Source organism: Trichechus manatus, unplaced genomic scaffold (assembly GCF_000243295.1).
Source record: "Trichechus manatus latirostris isolate Lorelei unplaced genomic scaffold, TriManLat1.0 scaffold00173, whole genome shotgun sequence".
NCBI lineage: Eukaryota > Metazoa > Chordata > Mammalia > Sirenia > Trichechidae > Trichechus > Trichechus manatus.
The window spans coordinates 27,128-47,751 of NW_004444109.1; positions in this window are offsets into that span (position 1 = coordinate 27,128).

A 20,624-nucleotide genomic window follows, 5' to 3' on the forward strand; every position below is an offset into this window, starting at 1 on the left:
GGAAGGAATATGTGGATTTTGGAGACGTCTAGGAAGAAACAAACAAACAAACAAAAACATTGAGTATTGAACATCGTTTGCATTTAGAATTTAGGTGTTCTCAGCCAGTCTTAAATAAATTGTAAACTATTAAAATAATCCCCCATATGTCTGTCAGTTTGTTATACTGTGGGGGCTTGCATGTTGCTCTGATGACGGAAGCTATGCCACTGGTGTTCAAATACCAGCTGGGTCATCCATGGTGGACAGGTTTTAGTTGAACTTCCAACTAAGATCTACTCCCTAAAAATAACAAATATATTGACTTCTATGATATTTTCTTGTTTTTTTATGTTGTTTCTTTACCTATGTGTACATCCATAAACAAAAATAATTTTATTTTTCCTGCTCTTAAAATTTATAAAAATGGAGTCATGCTGGATATATTAACATGTGGACTACATTCAAGTTAACAATGGTGTAGTTAATTCATTTTCATTGCTTTGTTTTAATCTACTATGAAAAATAACACTTATTTATCAATTCTACCCAAGACTGGCTAAATAATTTGTGAGGACCAGGGCAAAATGAAAATGCAAGTCTCCTTGTTCACAAAGTATTAAGAATTTCAAGATGTTGACAGCAGAACATTAAACCAAGTGCAGAACTCTTTTAAGTATAGACTGCTCTTCAGCTGCACAGGTCATATGCTCATAAATCTGACTCTGATTCTATCATCAGTTTACCTTTGAGATATTTCTGTGTATTGTTTTGTTTTAACTACCAACAAAGCTGCTACAAACACCCTGCTAAATTTCTCCCAGAGCACACATGCAAGAATTTCTCTCAGATATGCACCCAAGAGTGTATTTCCCATGTGAAAGGACAAACACTTCTTCAAATTTAGCACCTACTGAAAGACTACTTATCAAAATGCTCAGTATAAATTATGTTCTCAACAAAATAGATTACATTTTCCTCATATCACATCCTTGCCAATCTATTGTATGTTTAATGATGTGGTATTTTCAATCGCCTCACATGCATGCGAAATCTGGACAATGAATAAGGAAGACCAGCGAAGAACTGATGCCTTTGAATTATGGTGTTGGCGAAGAATACTAAATATACCATGGACTGCCAGAAGAACCAAGAAATCTGTCTTGGAAGAAGTACAGCCAGAATGTGCTTTAGAATCGGGGATGGTGATACTTTGTCTCACGTACTTTGGACATGTTATCAGGGGGGACCAGTCCCTGGAGAATGACATGCTTGATAAAGTAGAGATTCAGGGGTAGAGAGGAAGACCTTCAGAGAGACGAATTGACATAGTGGCTGCAAGGATGAGCTCAAGCATAACAATAATTGTGAGGATGGTGCAGGACCAGGCAGTGTTTTGTTCTGTTGTACATAGGGTCGCTACGAGTCAGAATCAACTCAACGGCACCTAACAACAACAACAATAGTATCTCATCGTGGTTTTAATTTGCTTATTAATACCAAAATAATTTAGTTTTTTTCATATTCTGTCTTGATGCTAACTGGAATTGGAATTGCATCAATTTCGTCAATGTGAAGAAAATTGATATGTTTACATTATGTGTTTTCTAATCATTGTATTTGTTCCGTTTAAAATTTTTTAAAAGCTTTTCAACTGTTTTATACTTTTCTGTATAGAATTATTGTATATTTTAATTAGATCTTCCCCTATGTACTTGTCTTAAGTTATCTAGCGCTGCTGTAACAGAAATATCACAAGTGACTGGCTTTAACAAACAGAAATTTATTCTCTCACAATATTGGAAGCTAGAAGTCCAAATTCAGGGTGCCATCTCCAGGGGAAGGCTTTCTTTCTCTGTCCGTGTTGGGGCAAGATCCTTGTCACCAATCTTCCGCTGGTCTAGAAGCTTCTCAGCGCAGGAACCGTGGGTCCAAAGGATGCATTCTGCTCCCAGAGCAGATTTCTTGATGGTATGAGTTCCCTCTGTCTCTCTACTTGCTTCTCTATTTTATATCTCAAAAGAGATTGACATAAAACACAACCTGATCTTGTAGATTGAGTCTTGCCTCATTAACATAACTTCCTCTAATCCTGTCTCATTAACATCATAGAGGTAGGATTTACAACACATAGGGAAATAACATCAGATGACAAAATGGTGGACGCTCACACAATAGTGGGAATCATGGCCTATCCAAGTTGACACGTTTTTGGGGGACACAATTCAACCCATGACAGTACTTGATAATTTTCATTTAATGTTTTTATATAGTTTTAGTTGTTTCAGTGGAATGGTTGTCTGTTAAACAGGAAATGAAAGTCCTCATTTGTTTCTTTCCGTTATTTATCAAATGTTTCAAGAGTAATACGTATTTGTTATTTTCTGATTCCTCTGTTTTCTGATTCCATGTCCTTGTAAACTCATTTTATATTTTCTAATCTAAAATTTAGTTCTTTTCAGTGATCACTGGCTACCTAAACAGTCCAAAAACTCATCAAACCTGCTGCTGTTGAGTCCATTCCAACTCACAGAGACCCTATAGGGCATAGTGGAACTGTTCCATAGGGTTTCTGAGAAGCAGCTGATAGATTTGAACTGCCGACATTTTGGTTAGCAGCCAAGCTCTAAACCATGGCGCCACCAGGGCTCCGCCTAAACAGTAACGCTAGATAAAGTTGAATCTTTCAAATTTCTTTCCCTTTGATATCTCTCCACATTCCATACTTAGAAAACGAAAAACCTCTTTCCTCTCCTGTCAACAGTGCACATTCCTGATTTCCTTCTTTCTTTTCAACCTGGCTCTTGAGTGTTTTTCTCACTGATAACAGCATTCTCCCAAAGGTTTGCCTTGATTATTTGCTTTGAAAAAAGTATTTTTTCAGTAGTTGATCTCAGTGTTTTCATAGTTCTAAATATGATATATAATCAAAACTCTCAAATTTATTTTGAAAAGACCACATTGCCTTTTAATCTAATATTTAGTTTTTAGCTATTTCCCCTAATTCATATTTCTTTTCAAAGTGTCATAAAATTTGATGATGACTAAAATCCCATACTCCTTTGATGTGCCCCTTGCATTCAATTGTATCATTTTAGTCGAAAATGCGTTAAAGGACTCAACTGTCAGGAAACCAGGATTCTTTGAGTGGCTCACAGACTTTAAGCTGGCTTGTATCATATATATGATTTTATCTGTGAAAGGCTGTTTGCTACATCATGGACAATAAGTCATGAATTTATAGATTTTTTTACTAGCTTAATAGATGTATTTTTGGAAAATTTGCATATTTTATTTAAAAAAAATCCCTTCCTAAATAATTACAAATTTGTCTGTACTCTAAAATCCTCTATATCTATTCTGACTTCAGTACCCTGCCGCAAAGCTGCCTCTTTTCTTCCTAGTCTGAACTCTCAGCATTTATATCCCATGTACATTTTCACATGGATTCTCTCTGTATCTATTAGGAATAGGCCTGATGAATTTCAAGATCTGAAAATTCAGCAAAACAATGCAAAGCAATGACAAGCTTTCAAGTGTTTAGGTTGGAAATAAGACAGGGAAATTTTATGAAAGCTTATATTCTGGGGACTATGTGAAGCATTCTGAGAACATTAAATCATTGAATTTCCACATATGTTCTATTTTCTAATTATAGAAAGAGGAAACCGAGGCTTAGAGAAATTAAGTAATTATCCACGATCACTCAAGAAGTGGAGCTGCTTGCCTCAGAACTAGAAGGATCAAAAGTCTGTGAGTTTAAATGGTCTTTTTTGTGGCTCTGTTTTGCACATAAAGAACTACATTATGACAGATGGCTGTAACATTATCATTTCAAGAAAACAGTGAGAAAGAAATATTGCCCAGACAGCTGTTAAACCAGATTCCCTCAGTGTATGAATCCACAAAGGACTTCCCTAATTCTGACTGAAGTCACTTTGAGCACAAAAAATCCAGGACATAAATCTTGACATAATATTCAACTTCTTTCTCTGTTTCTAAAAGACATATTCAATACTGATGTCCCATATATTTTCCCTCTTGTATCTCAAATCTGTCATATTCTTTTTATTCCCATTTCACTACTGTTCTACTTTTGAATATGTGAATCATAGACAAACTATTTAAATAGCAGCAATCTACTTACTTATTTTTCATTGATAAGAGAAAGAATGAAGATTGTTAATAGTGTAATAAGGATCCTGAGAGCCCTGGTGGCACAGTGGTTAAGCACTCGATGCTAACTGAAAGGTCAGGGCTTCAAACCAACTAGCTGCTCAAAGGGAGAAAGATGTGGCAGTCAGCTTCGTTAAAGACTACACAGCCTTGGAAACATTATGGGGCAGTTGTACTCTGTCCTGTAGGATCACTGTGAATCTCAACCAACTCAATGGCAATGAGTTTTTTTGGTTTAATAAGGATCCTGGGTGATGCAAGCACGTTACGAACTGCTCCTAACCTAAAGTTTGGCAATTAAAACCCTCCCACCAGCTCAGTGGAGGAAAAGGTCTGGTGAACTGCTTCCGTAAAGATAACATCCAAGAAAACTCTATTGAGCAGTTCTACTCTGTAGCACATGGGATGGTCATGAGTCTGGGGCCGACTTGATGGCAGCTAATAACAATAGTGTATTAAAAGCATGCTCTAAATAGAATACTCCTTTTATTTATCATTTAAAGAAAAACAGGAAAAAACATACCTTTGAAAAGATTAATAGACTATCTCCAACTATCAAAACAATGGAGAAGATGAAAACAGAAAGATTACATTTCATATACCAAAAAAATGCAAAAATTAATATAACAAGGGGCGCTCCAGGCTTGGAAAGTGTAAAATAAGAAATATGACAAAGACATAACTTAACGCAAAGGGGTATTTTTCATTATGACTTATATATACTATTATAGACCATACTATTTTTCACAGTGATTTCTACTTCTTCTTATGAGAGCTTCTTAGGGTAGCTATGAGTTGGAATTGACACAACAACAACTGGTTGCATTTGGGGGGTTTACCATATAGACCTCAGAATCAGTCATGAGCTTTTCTTTCCCATCCATATAAAAATAATAGTGGCAGTTTGAAGCAGAAGGTTTAAGAGCTAGCACATGGTTATCTATGGTTTCTTTCTTCCTTTTTTTTTTTTTTTCCTGAGAAACACAAGGTTCTTGGAAAGAGTCTGCTCAGCATCTGGATGAAAGTGATGTGGACAGGACCATCCTGGCCCATCATGACTATGACCATGAGCAAGAAATAAAAAAAAAAAAAAAGTAGTTGCAAGCCACTGAGACTCTTGGATTGTTTCCTACTGGCACGCATCCTATGAAGAATGATAGGGAAGGTTTATCCAGATGAATAGAATGCTATGTAGGTAAGACTATCTGCAGACATTTTAAGAATCATACTGACATAAACTACAAGTATGAAATGCAAGTAGGGTGATTCCACAGATGAGTTAAATGCTTATATATCTGCATTTAAAACTGGCCCTGCACAAATCAGTAAACTTCATAGTAATGATGTAAAATTTTATTTTTCCTCTACTTAGAACAACATTAATTAGCAAATAAAAAACACCATACATTGAGAAATTACCGGGAAAAAAAGCGTTATATTTTAGTATCTTTAATGCATCTTTTTTCTCTCCCATTTTGAACAAGGAGACCAACATTTTCATTTTTCACTGAGTCCTTCACTTTACGTAGCCAGCCCCAGCTTCTGGAAAATTTGACCAGCTGGCTACTCTGAGTGTTTAAAAAAAAAAAAAAACCTGTTGCTGTCAAGTCAGTTTAACTCATAGTGACCCTACAGGACAGAGTAGAACTGTCCCATTAGGGTTTCCAAGGAGCAGCTGCTGGATTTGAACTGCCAATCTTTTGGTTAGCAGCGAAGGTCTTAACCACTTTGCCATCAGGGCTCCTACCTTGCCTGGAGGCTGTACTTTTCTGTGCTTTAGCTCTACTATCAGACAGGATATTTGCCATGTGTGAGTCCATTAAGGGATAGTGGTTTTTCCTTAGTTTATGTGGGGCCTTCCCTTTGAAAAGCTAAATCCTGGCTTGCAAATCCTGAGAGTAGGAACCTGTCATTGTCCTGACAATAGAGCCTAACTGGCATGAAATTGACTAAGACTTTTGAGAGCAGAACCATGGTTTATCATAATCAAATTGTTCCCTGCCCACACATACCTCCCACAGGTATTCTGTGATGAACAAACATGGCAGATTTGCACTGAACTCTTATAAATAGTTTGATGACAACATGAGTTCTTTCTGGTTACTGGATTTCAGAAGTAATTCCTCTCTACCCTCAACCCAACCTCACTGGCTACTGAAAAACAAACAACAAATAAAGAAACAGAATACCAACAACAAGACCACCACCATCAACAAAAAATATTTGAGTATGCGAAAAAAAAAACAAATTCCTATCCAATTGAAAGGTGCCATAACACTATAAGAGAATAAAAAAATCAAATCACTAAATCACAGACATTTAGTCAAACTCCAACAATAGCCAAAATTGCAAGAATGTGCCCTACTCTAAATAGATGAATGAATAAATGATGACTGAAAAACAACAGTGTGCTGAGCTACCAAAAGCCACTACTGAACTTGTATAAAATGGTACTTGCAGCTAAAAGGATAAGGGCAGCCATTAAAGCTGCAAGGAGCAAAACTGATTCATTAGAGGAAAAAAGAAAACTTGAGTAATAGACACACTTGTATAGGGATCTAAAAATATGGCTGAACAATATGAAGAGATATAAGGGAACATGGCAGGCTTTGGAAGTAGGAAATAGATCAAAATAATAAAATCATAGAATTTTTGATTTGGGCAGGATCATAAACTCCTATATTTCCAGCTCTCTTACTCAATTACTCCAATGGTAGCTTCTCCAAGAACTGAAAGATCCAACACTCTTTCAGTTTCTCTAATTTCACCATTACTGTCAAAGCCCTCCTATCTTTATTCCTTTAGACAAATTTCCAGGGCCCATTACTTTAACCATTCTCTTGAAAATATCTCAAATTAAATCACTCTTTTCCTTTGTCTCTCCTATATAACAACATACAGATCCCAAATAAATCCAGCTGCCTGGCTTCTTAGTACACATTATAATGTTGTTTGGCATAATTATAACGCCATAGAGATAAATTTTATCATAAATTTATTGTGAAACTCTAATTGCTGGCAACACTGCCCAGTCATTTTTCTTTGCTTCCCGAGAAAGATTTTTCCCTATTTTCCACAAAGGTCGTTTCAAATGGTTCCTTTATCTTCTGACTTCCTGGTGCACACCTCACTCTCAGCTAATGACATCTTCCACTTCACAGTACTCTTTCATCATTCCAGGAAAGTGTTTGTCCCCAACTCTGCGCCCACACTCTCATCTGAGTCCCTTCGCTGAACTCTACATTCCATCCCCTTGGTTTTCTTCGTTGTTTTAATTGCTAGCTGTCATTTTGTCAGCCCCTGACTCATGGCAACCCTATGCACAACTGAACAAAACACTGCCAGTCCTATGCCATCCCCATGATCCGTTGCTGATGGGACCATTGTGTTCCATAGGATTTTCACCAGCCGATTTTTGAAGTAGATCACTGAATATTTCTTCCCAGCCCATCTTAGTCTGGAAGACCCATTGAAACCTGTTCAACATCATAGCCACATGTAAGCCTCCACTGAGAGACAGGTGGTGGTTGTGCACGAGAAGCATTGGTCAGAAAGGTTTTCTTAGTAAATTTCATGAATTTCTCAATTATCCTGTGTAAAAAAAACAACAACAACAACAAAAACCAAACCCTTTGCCATCGAGTTGATTCCGACTCATAGTGACCCTATAGGACAGAGTAGAACTGCCCTATAGGATTTTCAAGGAACGCTTGGCAGATTCAAACTGCCAACCTTTTGGTTAGCAGCTGTAGCTCTTGACCACTACACCACCGGGGTTATCCTGTGCAGCATCAATATGTTAGCCTTTTCTTGTTCTTTCCCATTAACATAAAAACATTTCCAGTAAAACAGCATCAAAACAATTTAGTCCTTTGGCCCCAAATCCTTTTTAACCTACCACCTTGTTATTGTCTCTTTAGAGTCAAATTTATTGAAAGATTTTATAAAATCCCTGTCCCCTAGTCCTCATTTCCTACTCCTCAACCCGTTAATTTTTATCTCCATCACTTATAGGAAAATTTTTTGATAACAAAAAGCAATTGTTATTTTGTGGTACTTATTATACTTGATATTTCAAAATCATTTTTAGGTACTGAATACACCAATCACTTTGATGTTGCTTGGCTACCACAATACCACAATTTTCTTGTGTTGCCTTTGACATTCACACCCTTCTTTGGTTTCTTCACAGAAGGTTTCCCACTGCTGTTTTCCTAAATACTGGTGTTATAAGACTCATGCTTTGGACTCTTTTCTCAACTCATTTACATACCCTCTCTAGCAAATGGCTCCCATTTGTGTCATTTCAATTACTATCTATGAGCTGATAACTACTTGTAATTTATTTCCACCCCAGATTGTTTCTCCTGAGTTTCATACCATTCATGCAACTTAACATCTATTATGGATGCACATGTAGTACAAAACCAACCCATCCCAAACTGAACTCAGTGTCTTCGTCCTCCCATCTCCCAATGCTGACCTTCCATTTTTCTCCGTAGTTTATTATATGGCACCAGTGTTCACCTGTTTAACTAACAGAAATCTAGGTGTCTTTCTTGACTTCTCTCTCTCTTACTCAGTTGAATTTTTAGTTATTTAGTGCTGCTATTATAGAAATACCACAGGTGGGTGGTTTTAACTAATATTTATTTTCTCACAGTTTAGGAGGCTAGAAGTCTGAATTCAGGGTGTCAGCTCCAGGGGAAGACTCTCTTTCTGCACTGGGGGAAATCCTTGTCTGTTTAGCTTCTCTTCCTAGGTTTCTTGGCATCATTCTTCCTCCATCAATGCTTTCTTGCTTCTGTGCCTAATCTGCTCCTTTTGTATTTCAAAAGTGGTTGGTTCAAAATACACCCTATAGCAATACGACCTTATTAACATAACGAAGAAAACCCTATTCCCAAATGGGATTACACCTGTAGGTATTGTGGTTAGGATTTACAATACATATTTCTGGGAGGAACAATTCAATCCACAACAAAATCAAAAACCAAGTCATGTAGTTTATAAATCCTGTCCTGTGAGTTTTTCTCCATTTTGGCTGTTGCTTTTCTACTTCAGGTCCATTATCTCTCATCCAGATCACTGTAATAGCCTTCAGTCTTAATACAAGTGTGGGCACATCTTGGGAAATTCTCTACCTACCTTTGTAATATGTAAATTTGGTCATTTTACTTAATTATTTCAAAACCTTTCCTTCAATGTTCCTTACTTCAAACACTTCACAAAATATTTAAGCACTTTGAGTCTGTATTACCACTTCAAGCAAATTCTCCATAATCCTAAACATCTCTTGTGCTGTATTTGTATCTATTCTAATTGCCTTTTAGTTGAAAAACTAAATATAAATGGTTTCATATCTCCAAGTTTTAATATTTTCTGCCTAAAACACTCTCTACTTCCTATTTTCACACAACTTTTCACTGTGTATTAGTTAGCTGTGCTGCAGTAACAAGCTATCCCAAATTTTCACAACAAATACTTATTTTTCATTAATTTTTCATGCTGTCACCTATCAGTCAGCTGCTGTAACTTCACTGAAGAGTTAGGGTATTTTAATCGTTATTTCTTTTCCTGTAACTTGACTAAAAGACACTTGTTTTCAGGCAATTTATCTTGCTTTTTTTTTTTCTCTTTTTCTTTGCCAGTACATTGAATAATGTGTTAGGCTCAATATAAATTGTTGAACTAAATGCATAGATAATTACTCAGACAAAACTTGATGCCTAAAATTTAGACTTAATACACAATAAATATTTATATATGATTCTCTTTGATGCTTTTTTATATTCTATGTTATGATTTTCATCAAGGGATAATACAGAAAAATTGAGTGTGGATCACTGTATAAATTATTTTTGCAGAATTGAAACTAGAACCTCTATTAACTTTTAAAAGGTTTTGATAAGTATATTTCTTTCTAATAAGGTCAGCAGAAATTCAGAACACCTAAAATAAAGACTTGATTAATTATGGTTTAAATTACTTTTTATTATTATTATTATTATTTTACAGCATTCCCAAGGACACAGTGTAAAGTGAATTGGAGTGAAGAAGCTTGAGTGATCAATATCATCATAGACCAAATTACTTTGAATCATCTGCTCATTTCTGACTATTCTGAGCAACTTCAGTTGACATTTCCTGTATCAATTAACATTATACTGACTATACTTCAATTTAATTTCCTCTGAACACCTTTTTTATATGCTACCTGGAACAAGATCCTGTGGTGTAGCCTTCATTTCCAGTTTATATGCTTCAATTGAAAGATAATTTGATTGCTTTTCTTTTGTGTCAGTTAGGATCCTGTTACAAGTTTTTTATATAAACAGGAAACCCAAAATTGAGTTTATAATTTTGAGTTTCGTATTTGTATGAAAAGTCTCTGTGTGGAATTACTTGGTCCACTTACACAATCTTTTTCTAAAAAATGCATTTCTTTCTCTTCTAAGAGTTAAAAAGAATAAAAGCACTAAACATCAAAACTCAGCTTGTAGATAATCATGCCTTTGATCTGTACCACCCCAGACACTGGTCAGTAGAAGTTTCTTATTTCATCCCTAATTTACTCTTTTGGACTATTCTAATAGCTAAGTAAGTTATTTTTCTACATCTAGACATGTCATGGAGCCCTGGTGGCACAGTGGTTAAAAGTTTGGCTACTAACCAACAGGTTGGCAGCTCCAATCCACCAGCCACTTCTTGGAAATACTATAGGGCAGTTCTACCTTGTCCTATGGGGTTGCTATGAGTTGAAACAGACTCAACGGCAACAGGTTTGGGTTTTTTTTTTTTAGACATGTCATTTTTCAGTCCATTTATTATAATGACAGTGATCTTTCTGACTTCTAATAAGATATTGCATTCTTCTGCTAATAGTCCATCAATAGTTTCTTATCACCAACCTTATAAACATTTACAGTCCCTAAATCCCTACACTGGAGTCAACATAAATGGTACACTGGGTGGTACAAATGGTTAACACACTCAGCTGTGAACTGAAAGGCTGGTGGTTCAAATTTACTCAGAGGCACCTTGGAAGAAAGGCCTGGTGATCTACTTGTGAAAAATCAGCTATTGAAAATCCTGTGGAGCACAGTTCTACTCAGACACACATGGGCTTGCCATAAGTCAAGGTAGATAGAACTAAAACTGGTTTAAATCCCTACACTAACACTCTAGCTATATTATATTATTTGTTCTGTGTCTAAATGTCTTGATTTCCTGTGCCTTCATGCCTCTAAATCTGGAGATTTTTACTGGTAGAACTTTTTAGCTTCTTTTATGACTCAATTCCGTCAATTCTTTGGTTCCATCTTTCTTCTTTTGTTTAATAATTTATTTAACACACGTTTGTTAAGAAACAAAATTGTGTTCGATATTATGACAAGACTTGGATGGATAAAAACATATATAGTCACTTCAAACTTGTCAGGAGATAGAATAATCAAATAATGCCTCATATTATTATAAAGTCACAACAAGTGAAGATGCTACAGAGAAGAGGATCATGGCATTATGATAGAATGCAACTTAGAAAGATTATGAAATCACTGAGTTCAGGAAAGCTTTTATAGAAGAAAAGATAATTAAAACAAGAAGTAAAAAATGAATAGAAGTTGACTATGTGAAAGGAAGAACAGAGACATTCTAAAGAGAGGGAAAAGCATGTGCAAAGACCATGTGGTAGAAATTCTCTTGGCAGATAGGATATTTTGAAATAGAAGAGATATAGCTGGAAGGAGCAAACATAAAAGGCTAGAGAGTTAGGAGGCGTCTAGACCAGCTAGTCTTGAATAACTAGCTCCTTATCTTAAAATATATAGGACACCATTAAAATATTTTAGGTAGAGTACTGATACAATGAGAGTTACCTTTTAACATGGTCGCTAAGGATTTTGTTTAGAGAATTTATATTGTGTGAGACAAACAATGAAGTAGTGATTTTCACTGGGGTTGATTACACAGAAGAGGCACTTGGAGAATTCATAGAGGAGGTTGTCACAGTGATTGAGGGCCAATAATGTAATTTAGTGAATTGGAGCCAGCAGTGCTAGATATAATACAGCAGATATATCAGTTCTACACAGGAAAACATTATCGTTCTAGATATTAACATAGTTTGAATACTTGTTTATAATTATCTGATATTTATCTGAGGCTAGAGGTGGATTGGTTGTTGCTGTGATCCTGGAAACTATGCCACCAGTATTTCAAATACCAGCAGGATTATCCATGGTAGACAAGTTTGAGCGGAATTTACAGACTAGGAGAGATTAGAAAGAAAGACCTGATAAACTCCTTTTGAAAATTAGCTAAAGAAAACCTTACAGGCCACAACTGAACATTGTCTGACTCGCTTGCTTTGGAAATATCATCAGAAAGGATCAATTGCTGGAGGAGGACATCATGTTTTATGAAGTAGAGGGCGAGCGAGGGCAACAGAGACTCTCCGTGAGAAGGATTGGCATAGTAGTCACAACGATGGACTTGAACATGTCAATGAGCCTCAAGATGATGCAGAACTGGGTAACATTTTGTTCTGTTGTACATAATGTCACCATGAATTGGAATTGACATGATTGCAGCTACCTATCTCTATCTATCTATCTGTCTGTCTACTACTTACCTACCTATCATCTGTCTTTCTATCTACCCATCTATCTACCTATCTCTCTACCCATCTATCTGTCTGAGTCTAAAATATTTTACATGTAATGCAAAGTGGGTTTTTTGTTGCATTGTTTAAATACACTTAAAATTATATACAAAATATTTTAACATTACTTAATTTTTCACAAATGCACTGTAAATCAAGGAAATATTGTACTTTGCTTTATTCAAAATAAAACAAGAATTATGCATCATTTTAGAAAATATCATTACTAACAGCAATGCCACTAATGGTTTTTGAGTCACCATTACAACACACTTGTGCAAATCTGCTTTTGTATCTGTTACACTCACTCTAATTCTGTATTCTTATTTAGTCCGAATTTGAAAAAGTGAAATACAATGAACGGCTGTCAACAACTGTCTTAGGTATCTAGTGCTGCTATAACAGAAATACCACAAGTAGATAGCTCTAACAAAGAAATTTATTCTCTCACAGTATAGTAGACTAGAAGTCCAAATTCAGGGTGTCAGCTCCAGGGGAAGGTTTTCTATCTCTGTCAGCTCTGGAGGAAGGCCCTTGTCATCAGTCTTCCCCTGGACTAGGAGCTTCTCTGCAAAGGAACCTTGGATCCAAAGGACATGCTGTGCCCCCAGTGCTGCTTTCTTGGTAATATGAGGTCCCCATGTCTCTCTGTTCGCTTCTTTCTTTTATGTCTCAAAAGAGATTGGTTTAAGACAAAATCTAATCTTGTAGATTAAGTCCTGCCTCATTAACATAACTGCCACTAATCTTACCTCACTGACATCATAGAGGTAAGATTTACAACACATAGGAAAATCACATCAGATGACAAAATGGTGGACAATCACACAATACTGGGAAACATGGTATAGCCAAGTTGACAGATATTTTGGGGGGACACAATTCAATCCACGACAACAATATTCAGTTGAACATTGAAATTGAGTTGCACAATGTTGTTCATGAATTAACAGTTACCATGGCCACTATGACAACAATTTTTTCACTCATTGAAGCAATAACGACATCACTATTAAGTAAAATGTTTGCAAAGAAACATTGCTGATAAATTAGAAAAGATATTTTATAGAATAAGTTTATAATATAGTTAATGCAATGGTTAAAACATCTTTGAATTAGAAGGTTAAAACCCTTATTTTGTTCTGATTTTATGGAACAAATAATTGAAAATCCAGTTAGCCACACAATGCTATACAAAAATCAATAAAGTCAGCCACCAGGAGGACCCTATGAGTACGAAGAGAAAAAATCGAAATGAAATTTACATTGACAATACACTCTTTCAAAAAATATTTATTGGAAGATGAAAATTGTTAAAAATTAGCTGTCTTAATAAAAGCAGTAAAGAAAATTTACTGATGTGATGGTTAGGAGCTTGGCTGCTACTTCAAAAGGATAGCAGTTCAAATCCACCAGCCATTCCTTGAAAACCTTGTGGGGCAGTTCTACTCTGTCCTATAGAGTCACCATGAGTTGAAATCTACTCGATAGCGATGGGTTTATTTATTTATTTTTGTGAGTAAATAAGGCATTTCTTTTACAAACAGCCTGTTATTATACACACACCACACAAATCTCACTTCAATTCAATTTCTCATTCAGCTTCTCTCATATTTCTCTCCTCTTCTTTACAGAAAAATCCCCTAAAAATGTTGCTCATGCCCTTTGGCTGCCCAGGTCTCAGTCCTAATTCCTCTTCTTTTCTCTTTGGTCTTCTTATCAGGTCTCATGGCATTAAAAGATTAAAAATTTATATATAAAAATCAAAAAGCTGAATCCGTTGCCATTGAGTCGATTCTGACTCATAGCAAGCCTATAGGACAGAGTAGAACTGCCCCAAAGAGTTTCCAAGGAGCTCCTGGTGAATTTGAACTGCAAATCTTTTTGGTTAGCAGCCGTAGCCCTTAAATTTAGATTTTCAGCTTAGTCCTTCCTCACTTCCAAACTCCAAAGTGTGTATTCTTTTCCCTATATTCAACATCTCCATGTAGAGTGTCTAAAACAACAAACTTTACATGTTCAAATGGAATTCTTACTCTTCACACACACAGACACACACACACACACGCATACAGGGTTTCCCTTCTTAATTGATGTCAATTTCAACCTTTCAGTTGTTCAGTCCAAAGATCATTGATCTATCCATGATTCTTTCCTTTCTCTCATTATCAAATCCATTATAAAACATAACTTCTGATCTCTCTCTCTTTTTTTTTAATATGTACAGAATCTGACCACTTACATATGCCATTGCTACCACACCGGTCTATATTGTCACAAACTCTTAGCTGGTTGATTTTAATAGCCCCTTAATTGGTATTTCTACTTCCACTTTTCACCCCACCCCAAGATAATCTGTTCTTAGCACAGTAGTAGCTAATTATTTTTAAAACTGACCCCCAGATAGTGTCACTCTTTTGCTCAAAACTCCGCTCGCTTTGCTCATAGTAAAAGGCAAGAATAAGATCCTACATGGAACCCCAGTGACTCTCTCAGACTTCATCGCATAGAGGTCCAGAACCACTATGTTTTCACTGCCTGTGAGCACAGCAGCCCCAATCACCCGACTTGCTTTTTTTCTCTGCCTGAGTTAACCTTCCTCCAGAAATATATACATAGTTCCCTCCCTCGTCTTTTTCCAGTCTTTGGTTCATTTTCATTTATTCTGTGAATTCAACCTTGAAATGCTACTTAAAATTTGTAACTCTCGCTGCATCTTCTATCCTTCCCCCATCTTTAATTTTTCTCCATAAGAAATAGTTCCTAAAGCACCATGTAATTTACTTGTTTATTTTTCTAGAAAGTAAACTACATCCAGGCAGGTAGTTATATCTGATTTGTTTCTTACTTTGTTTCAGCACCCAATAATTGAATAAATATTTATTGAATAAATCAAAAAACCAATGCATCAATGAATGATAATAATGTTTACTGCTTACGTATGTAAAGTTCATAATGTATGAAAAAGTCTTAGAAGTAGTATTATCTTCAAGATTACTGTTACTGAACACAAAAGAATTGTTAGTGTTTGAAATTCTTAGAATATTTCATGGGAAAAAAAGTGTGCCTTTTTCAATATCATTGCTTGTGCAACAGATGGAGCACCAGTTACAGGCAAAGGGTGTCATGTTAGTAATCAATATTAATAATAAAAAATGGAGTATTAAGTGTTTTAGAAATTCTCTGCATTATTCACAGACCAATATTTACCAAACCAAAACCAAACCCATTAACACTGAATTGATTCCAACTCATAGTGAACTTACATGACAGAGTAGAACTGCCCCATAGGGTTTCCAAGAAACTGCTGGTAGATTTGAACTGCTGATCTTTTTGTTAGCAGCTGAGCTCTTAACCATGTGCCACCAGAGCTCCAGTCATAGATATTTCTCATCAACTAATTAAAATATAAACATCAAAATGTTATATTAATATCCTTTGACACTATTTCTAAAGCCCACTGGGGGTCTTTTTCCATAAATTGTAAACAAATAAATACCATCTCATTATAGTAAAGGGAATTATCATAGGATCTATCAAGGACAAAAACAACAAAATATCCTGCTTACCCAAAATTTTCAGATTTCATATTTAATTAAATAAATTAGGATTACAAATACTAGTACGGAAATATTTTGCTCTCATCTTGGATTTTGTTTTTTTAAGATTAGTTGTGTCTCTATGAAATTGCATTACAGACTGAGTGATTAATCCACTTAAAAAAGGTTTAGAACATATTCATCCAATATTTAAAAAAGGAGTTAATTGAGCTGAAATCAACACTTTGAGAACAAAAAATAATTTAATCAGTACAATAGAAATTGTTTCGGGATCCAGTTAATATTTTTACTCCCACTTATTTGAAAAGAACTATACTCATTATTATAGGACTCCTTTATATCCAAAAACAAAGAAACTCATTTTTAATGTAGCAGAACCAATTTGAGAAGTTTCTTTAAAGAGTCAGAATCAAAAATTGAATTAATGCAGTAATGTTATTTTAAATTTTGTATTAATACTTATCTTGTATTTATATATTGAATATGGGGTTGCCTGTTGTTTTATCTTAAATCTAAGTACAGCAGAGTTGTACTTCACAACGTTTATGTAGCCATTCGTATTATTATTTTTTACGAACTATCTCTTATTCTCATTCACCTCTCAAAAAAAAAAGATATGAACATAGTAGATAATGAAGTACTAGAAACGGAATGTATTCCTCAATTTTCTTTGAGATTTCAAAACATGAGACATTTTGTTATTCCACTATCCTGTCTCAAAACTTAGGAATTATTTTGAAACTACACTGTTCATTTCCAAGAATAACATCTTTAGCTCTTACTCTATTTTAATACTCTATATTTTACCTTGAAATGTTTTTCCTGCCCCATGAAAATTATTTCTCACTTTTTTCTTTATATGTTAATCAATTTAGTCTGTTATATATTATCCTAACACTCATATTTCTACTCTTTCTATTTTCCTATACTTCTTTAATGGAATGACTTCTAATCTTTTTAGCTCTCTTAAACATTGACAAATTGAATATAAATAGGTGCAAGATTTTACTATTTAATTATGCTTCTACTGATGTCAGGACAGGTAATTTGCACATTAAAATGTGTATTAGTTAAGAATTACTTTTATTTCTCCTTTATTTTGAAAGAAGGTCACTGTGTTAATTTATTTTTAGAAATTATAGGTGTAGACAGATTATATAATTTACAAATTTCATTGGGGATATTAATGGAAAATTAAAATATATTTATTACTACTATAAGTAACATTATGTAGTAAGGTTGAGAATTAGTGAGGTAAATCAGTTAGGAGACCATAATTTACATACTGTCATTTAAAAAAACCTAATGCTTTTCCATAATATAAAATCTAACCTTCATAATGTGGCCTTACATGGTATGATTCTTTCCTTCCTGTTTTGCCTTTTCTCATATGACTTCTCTCCCTCCACAGATTACAGACTAACCTTCTTTCTGTTACATAAATATTCCAAATTTGTCCTTTTCCTCAAGCTTTGCACTACTATCTCCCATGTTATCTTTCTCCATAGTATTTAAGTCTGTTCTCAGAGAAAAATTCTCTGACTACCCAGTATAAATTTCAGAATTCGTTTTTATAATGTATCACCAATGTTTAGAATTCTAGGTGTACCATAAATATGTGTTTAATTAATGAAAAAATGTTTGAATTATTTATGGTGGCTGAAGCAAAAGGAAGTCTGGGCCGAACAATGGCCATAATAAATCTTAGACAGAGCAGAGAAAGGATGTGATTAGAGTAGCATTTCTTGTTAGGCACTCTTTAAAACTGATATGCCAGCCCTCTTGGAAATGCTGAGATTTAATGATATTCTTTAATAACTTCCATTTTTTTTTTTTAGTAGAGAGGCTAGAATACTTTCTGCTTTTTGCAGCTAAGAGTTCTAGCTTACACATAGACTATTGGTACAAGTTTATTCAGGCCTATTCTATGCTATGATGGTGAATAGTTAGTAGAAGCCAGTGCATTTCAACTCACTTTTTTACAAAAATAAAGCTGTAAGCTATAAGGCTAACAATCAATAATTTATTCACAGTTACTCCTTATGAAAGCATAAATTTATTGGCTTAGATTAGATCAGAGACCAACATATTTATAGACAAAAAATGGGAGGAGAAAGTGGAGAAAGCCAAAGGTCCAGTGTAACAACACAAAACATCTCAATGATGCAAAGTGTTTAAATTCATAATTGATGAAATAGTCAATTTTTATTTCAGTATAAATTCTAAAATTCTATATGAGTCTAAATAGTGAGATAAAAAGAAGAGGAATAGGGAGCACTTGTAAAGATAGTAGATCCCTGGGTGGTGGAAGTGGTTAAACACTTGGCTACTCATGGAAAGGTTAGTAGTTCCAAGCACCTTGGAAGAAAGACCTGGTGATCTACAAAAACCAGCCATTGAAAATCCTATAGAGCATGCTTCTTCTCTGAAATACATGGGGTCACCATGAGCCAGAATCGACTATTTTTCGTAAAAGTAAGTAAGTATTCAAACATATTTTTTGAAGTGCAGGGTTTAAAATGGTGAGGTATCATCAAAATGCTAGATAAACAGGACAATATAAAAGAATGTATATCTCAGACACAATTTAAATTTCAAAACCTGAGTGAGGAATAAGATATTCAAAACTTGATGCTTAGGGTTAGTCTTCTCCCCCTCACAATAAAAAATAAATGGCATAGTGACTACAAAGTTAAGTAAAACTCTAAGGTGAAAATGGAAGCAGATTTTTATCTCATAGTAGACTAAAAATGCACACATTAAAGCAAATTTAGAATTTATAAAGAAAAATGACAGATTGTATGTAATAAAAATTAAACCACCTGTATATCAACAATGGTGGTATATAATATAATGAAAGAGGAAACCAGGAGACATATTTGCACATATATAAAAATCTTAGCTTGAATATCCTGACTACGTAAAGAACACTATTTTTTTTTTAAATGAGAAAAAAATTACCAATAAAAATAGGTTTATGTCCTAAATAGACTGCAGAGGGGAAAATTTAAAGGTATAAAATTTAACTGCACTGAAAATAAAGTAAGAAATGATGCAATATGTGGTAGCATTTGTTGCTTATTGAATTGCAACATTTAAAAAGAATTATAATACACATTACTATGGAACATTTGATGAAATCTATGTTTTCATACGCTACTATTTTCTGTTAAATACATACAATATTGTGACATTTCTGGAGAAAATTTAACAGTATAAGTTAAACATTTTAAAATTTATACACTTTAACTTAGTAATTCAACTTGGAAAATTATCCTAAGGGAAAATTCAGAGATGAGATCAGAATTTCATGTTCTATAAAATTTGTTGCACTGTGTTTATGAAGAAATAATAATATCCTAAATATTCTACCCTGTGAGAACTGTAAAACTGATAACAATTTATTACACAAAATTGATATTTGTCCATTAGGAAACATATGTTTGAAGAAAATAATATGATAAAATACTCATTATGTAATGTTAAGTAAAAAATCAATACACAAATTAATTTTTACATTATGATTTCATATACTTGAGCATGTATCCATGTAGAAAAAGTTATACAGGAAATACAACAAATAGCAAATGTTAACTGGTTTTTTCTTGATTGTGACATTCCAGATGATTTTTAAAAATAGGTTTGTGCACACATTTTATATTTTCTAAATGTTATACCATATGTATTATACTCAGAAAAATATATAGAAAAAGAGATATGTTGCCATCCACTCCCAGTTAGCTTAAAAGAGAGAAAGAAAAGACATCTCACAAGTAATTCCTTAAATAAGCCAATTACAATTTTTGAAACAAATAAAACATTCAAATATCAGTAAATTTATATTTGGGAATGTATCTGAAAGCATCTGGGGAGAGGGTGGTATTCCTCACTTTCCTGTTTACTTTGTTTCATGCTCTGTGAACCAGAACACTTAAGCAAAATTCAAACCACTAATTGACAAAACCATTAATTAATTCAACCATTAATGTGTCTGCTCCCTTCCAATCTCACTAGGGTAGATGACCTAGAATAAAATCTTAAGGCCTCCTTGTCCTCCGTCTTTTCAACCTAGAGCGCACCCTAAAGTATTGATAGCAACTGGGGTCTCAAACCAGTTCATTCCAGTTCAACCTCCTGCTGAGAATTTGCATTTCCACCCAGATGTACTGAATCAGAATCTACATTTTAACAAGATCACCTAGTGAGTTTTATAAATCTATATAGAGATATAGAGATAGACATAG